This window comes from Echinops telfairi, unplaced genomic scaffold, assembly GCF_000313985.2.
Source record: "Echinops telfairi isolate 266 unplaced genomic scaffold, ASM31398v2 ScPeMD7_7468;HRSCAF=8506_0, whole genome shotgun sequence".
Taxonomy (NCBI): Eukaryota; Metazoa; Chordata; class Mammalia; order Afrosoricida; family Tenrecidae; genus Echinops; species Echinops telfairi.
Genome location: NW_022111369.1, coordinates 97,768,304 through 97,773,398, shown reverse-complemented (window position 1 = coordinate 97,773,398; position 5,095 = coordinate 97,768,304).

The window sequence follows — 5,095 nt, the reverse complement described above, 5'->3', positions numbered from 1 at the left end:
GTGATGAGTGCAAGGCACATCACAGGCCAGTTGGAATTCCCTCTTTCCTTCTCATGACTGACTTCACCGTAAGGTGAGCTGCGCCTACCTCGGGTGTGTGAAACACTCAGACACTGAGAATACTGGTATTCAGAAATCTGAGCGAGCTGGTTAAACTGCATCAAATTCTGAACAAAGTTTCATCTAAAGATGAATCTGTCAGGTGAGTGTAAACATTTTAGATGTACATTTTTCACTGTTGGAACTAGTCTGCTCATTTATCCATTCTTTATTATATAGAGGCAACCAATTGGTGGTATTTTCAAGTGTCACTGATGCTCAATTAAAAAAAATTAGGAGGAGTAAGAGATAAATTAAAAAAACAAAGGATACTGAAAAAATGGAAAATACTAAAAGGAAGCAAATATTGAACTTAAATACATAAAGACTAAAAACTATGGGAATTAGAGTTACAGAATAAAATGAAAGTGAAATAAATATTGATGAAGGACAAATCATAAAAGTAGCTTGGAAAGTAATATATGGTGAGAGTTCTCATTTTTATATCAAATATTCAAGGAATACATCTATATTTAGAAAATCAGTCTTAGAATGTTGGTGTTCAGCATTTGTAAGTGTGATATTTGAATTCGATATGTAGACAATAGCAACATTTTTGATGATTCCATTCTTGAATTTAATGTGAATTTAAATATACTATCATTCCTGTTTGTGCCTGTATGCTTAAATGTCATATTTACCTCACACATAGAAATATTAACAAGCATCAGTACCCAGTGGGAAGGAAATGTATGTTCAGTTGTGATATGCTGTTATTTCACTGAAAACTACTTGAGAACATCACTTTGGTTTGAAATACGTTTTTTCTTCAAAAGGTGTTGGGTAAATATTCAGGAATGTTACAAAATGGGACTTCAAGTCGAAGAAATCGGCAAAGACTGCAAAATGCAAAATCAAAGTTTTGGGGGGGTTTCTAATATGCACAGCTATAGGCATTTTACTAAGTACTGGCTCTAATTCATTTCTATAAATGCTTTTATGCATGTATTCTTATGTTACCAAAGTCTAAGGCTTCTTTTTACTGCAATACAATAAAATGGCCATAAAATATGCATCATGTTGACATTATTTCTTATCCATTGAATTCTAGTATGGGATGAACCAGAGAAAAATCAACGTTTAGAATTTTTCAAAATGAAAAGATGAAAATAAAAACACAGGCAAAATTTAAACACAGGTCTGGTTGGAGAACAGGCCAAGAATTCAGAAAGGCGCCGCAGCTTCCCTAGACAAAGGAACGCCAAGCTGTGCAAAGCCCCAAGACAAAGAAGACCACAAAACATGTAACACAATGTCCTGAGTAAACAACAGGGACACAGGAGAGAAGTCTTCAGTCCCCAAATGCCTTAAAGTGAAGAGCCATGGAACACTATTGTTGTTGGATGTATTGAAATGATTAAGGTAAACTGTCGTTTGCATTCCGTGAATGTTCAATAATCCACAAAATTTTAAATCCCATATCGCTTCTGTTTTAAAACCCTTTCCAGTCAACTCAGAGAACGTTAGGAAAAGAATACTCTATTTGTTCTTAAAACTGAGCTCCAAAGTTAGAAGTCATCTTCAAAAAGGAATGTTCTCTTGGAAAATAGATGCTGCCCGTGGATACCGTCTGTCAGTTCTAAGGATTAGTGGTCAGTTTTCAAGAAACAAGAAGGTACCTCTGCTAACATCAAGAATGGGTGTATGTATTTTTTAAAAAAAGACATACTGGCCTGTACATCAAAAAATATAATAAGTTTTAGAGAAGAAAACACTCGAGTCAAAAATATTACTAAAAATTATATAAATCTTTATTAATCTAAAGTAACAAAATCTGAAGCTATTGTGTCTCAGCAGCTCCTTCCTCTAGTACAGGGGTCCTCAACCTTCCTAATGCCTCGACTCTTTTCATACACTTCCTCAGGTTGTGGTGACCCCCCAACCATAAATTTATTTTTGTTGCTACTTCATCTCTGTAATTTTGCTACTGTTATGAATCATGTGACCCCTGTGATAGGGTTTTTGGATCCCCAAAGGGGTCGCGACGCACAGGTTAAGAACTGCTGACTTATTATGTGTTTCTCTAGTAGGTGTCCTGAGTAAACAACAGGGAAACATTCTCTAAAGAATTCCTCATTATAACTTTCTCTAAAGAATTCCTCATTATAACTTTCTTGTTCTTATTCTTTCCTTATTTTCATCAATGCAGTTTTCAATTTTCTTAAAATTTCTTCCTAATAAGTCTCTGTGTCCTTTGAGAGAATATATCAATATTATCCCTTAGAAATTAAGAAAATAAATGCTGCTATAATTTTCTGAGCTGACCTCTGTCCTGAACTTAAATGCCACACCTAATTCTCTCAGAAGGCTTTCTTTAGATCATTTTATACAGGCAACCCAGTAAGTCTAAGACGAACATACTATGGAAAGAATTTGTCTGCAGCCCTTATCATAGAGACATTTAAACACGTAATGTTCAGAGTAGACCCATGCACGTAGGAACTAGAATCATAGTAGCAAAATGCTTGAACTGAGCTTTGTGCAACGTTGATTTATAACATATTTATTCTGTAACCACTCTAATATGCTGCTATGAATAAATGTGTTGATTTGCCCAGAAATAATAGTGAAAATCAAGTGGCACTTTTGATGATGCCGATTTGGTGTACCCTGATACAGAGATCATTGCACGGTGCAACGAAAGCAGCAAGTTGTATAAGGAAAGACTGACTGTGTGGCACACACACATCAATTGATTACTAGAGACAGATAAGGGTTACAGAAGTTGGAGAATTTTTAGTAGAATATTCTGAAATATTTGAGTATTTTGTATATGCCAAATCTTCAGAAAATCATTAAAGAAACTTGTACTGGGTAGTGCAACAAAGATGCAGCAGTACATATACCATATAAGAAACCTGAGCAGGCTGCATGAACAGAAAATATGAAAGATAACTTTTCTAATGATAATTGGGCCCAGATCAAATTAATTTTTAAATTAAAAAATGATTAAATTTAAAAAGGACGTTTCTGTAAGATGGAAAAGTGAATTATTAACCACAAGTAGTATTTTTTGGTATGTGAATGGAAACTAAGCTAAAATGAGGAACTCTTCATTTTACATTTGGAAACACACTGATTGAAAAATTTAACGTCCGGAAAAGTTCCCATTGAAAATGATAATTCTATTAGCAGCAGTCTATCGACATCCTTGAGTGTGGAAGTTGGTTGACTAAGCAAGATCACAGAAGACCAGATCCATTTGAATTGTGGTGTTGGAGAAGACTATTGAAAGTACCAGGCATGGTACCTGCCTTGGAAGAAGGAAGAGCAGAGTGCTCCTTAGAGGCAAAGATGACAAGACCTTGTTTCACATACTTCAGACAGATTGTCAGAAGAGACCAGTGCATGGAGGAGGACATCACGAGGTGGCAAGAAAGAAGAGCCCCCGGATTAGCTGGATTGACACAGCAGCTGCTTCAAGGGGCTCAGACAGGGAAACAATTGTGAAGATGCCGCCGGACCCTACAGGGTGGGCTTTGTTGTGCGCAGCATCACGGAGCCGCCTCTCTGGCACCTAAGAACCCCAGTATCTAGGGCCTCAAAATTTATATTTCAAAAGCATTTGTGAAATGATAGAAAAGGAGCAACACTGAGAGTGTAACCAAGGGAAGCAATGTAGAAAATATCCTCACTTCCAATCACGATGTGGATGGAGTGGAATGGTTTCTCAAAATGGAAAGGCATAAAAGTTAAATTGAGATCAAAAGATTGCCCTGCTTAAATTGAGTCTTATTCCCAAACTTTCATGCTGGACAAAGAGTTAAAAGAAAATGTGTATTCTTGAAACTGGGGAAGAAAACAATTCACACCATCCCCAGTTATATGAATTTCTATGGTAGTGTGGGCTCCACCAGCTACTCAGGCCAGAATTGGGCTTTCTCTGGATTGAAATTCATTTTTTGAGAAAACAAGGACAACTTAAATGAAAAATAAAAATAAATCAAAGGACATTCTTTTAATTAGGTGTAGTTGTGGCTTATTATAGTGATGTCTTCTTAATGTACTGCATGAATTAGAACTATATTTGTAAACAAACTTTTATATTTTGCAATGCCACAGTCTTTGGCTTTGAACTGGGGTGGATTAAAGTATTAAATATTGTGTGCTTTTCCCTGATATACTTATGTATTAGGTATGACAGATAATACACCTTATATGTCTGGTATTTGTGAATTGATTCTTATTAATTTTATGTTACTATTAAGTCTTGGTACAAAATAAAGACAAGATTTTCTGCTTCTGTAAAGATTTACAGTCTCAAAAACTCACCAGGGCAGTTCTATCCTGCCCTTTTAGGGTCCCCAGAGTTAAAATCAACTTGACGGCTGTGAGTGAAGTTAAGTGCTAGCAGTGAAATAAAAGTTGTTTCAGTGCACTTTACAGTAGTAAATTGAGAATTTCCTACTAACAAAATGTTTCTAATCTTCAATTTAATATTTATATATAGAGTATCATAGGAATGTTTTTATAGCTAGGCTATTTTTAATATGACAGTGCTGCAGTAAATTATAGTACATGTAAAAATGGAATTAAAAAAATAATGATATATTTCAGATCACATTTTTACTTGTATTGAGACAGTGATTGAGCATAATCATCATTTCAGATGTCATTATTAATGATACAAAAATAAATTCGCTGCCATCCAGTCAATGCTGACTCATAGTGACCCCTGTGGGCTTTGGAAACTGACTATTTAAAAGGAGTAGAAAGCCCAGTCTTTCTCCCCGAGAGCTGCTGTTGGTTTCACACCCAATGGGTAACTGCTATATCACCAAGATTCCTAGTGTATTGTCACTACTTTCAGCACTAATTGAAAAACCTTGGGATTAACAAAATTTGAGTTAATATAGGAATTCTAAATGATTTTCAATATAAGCAACAAATTTGGCCGCCATATTTCTTGACATGAAATTGCTTCAAGCTATTCATTTGCAGACTATAGTTTGAGATCCGAGAACAAAATCAAGTTAAAACTGGTTTGAACCACTTC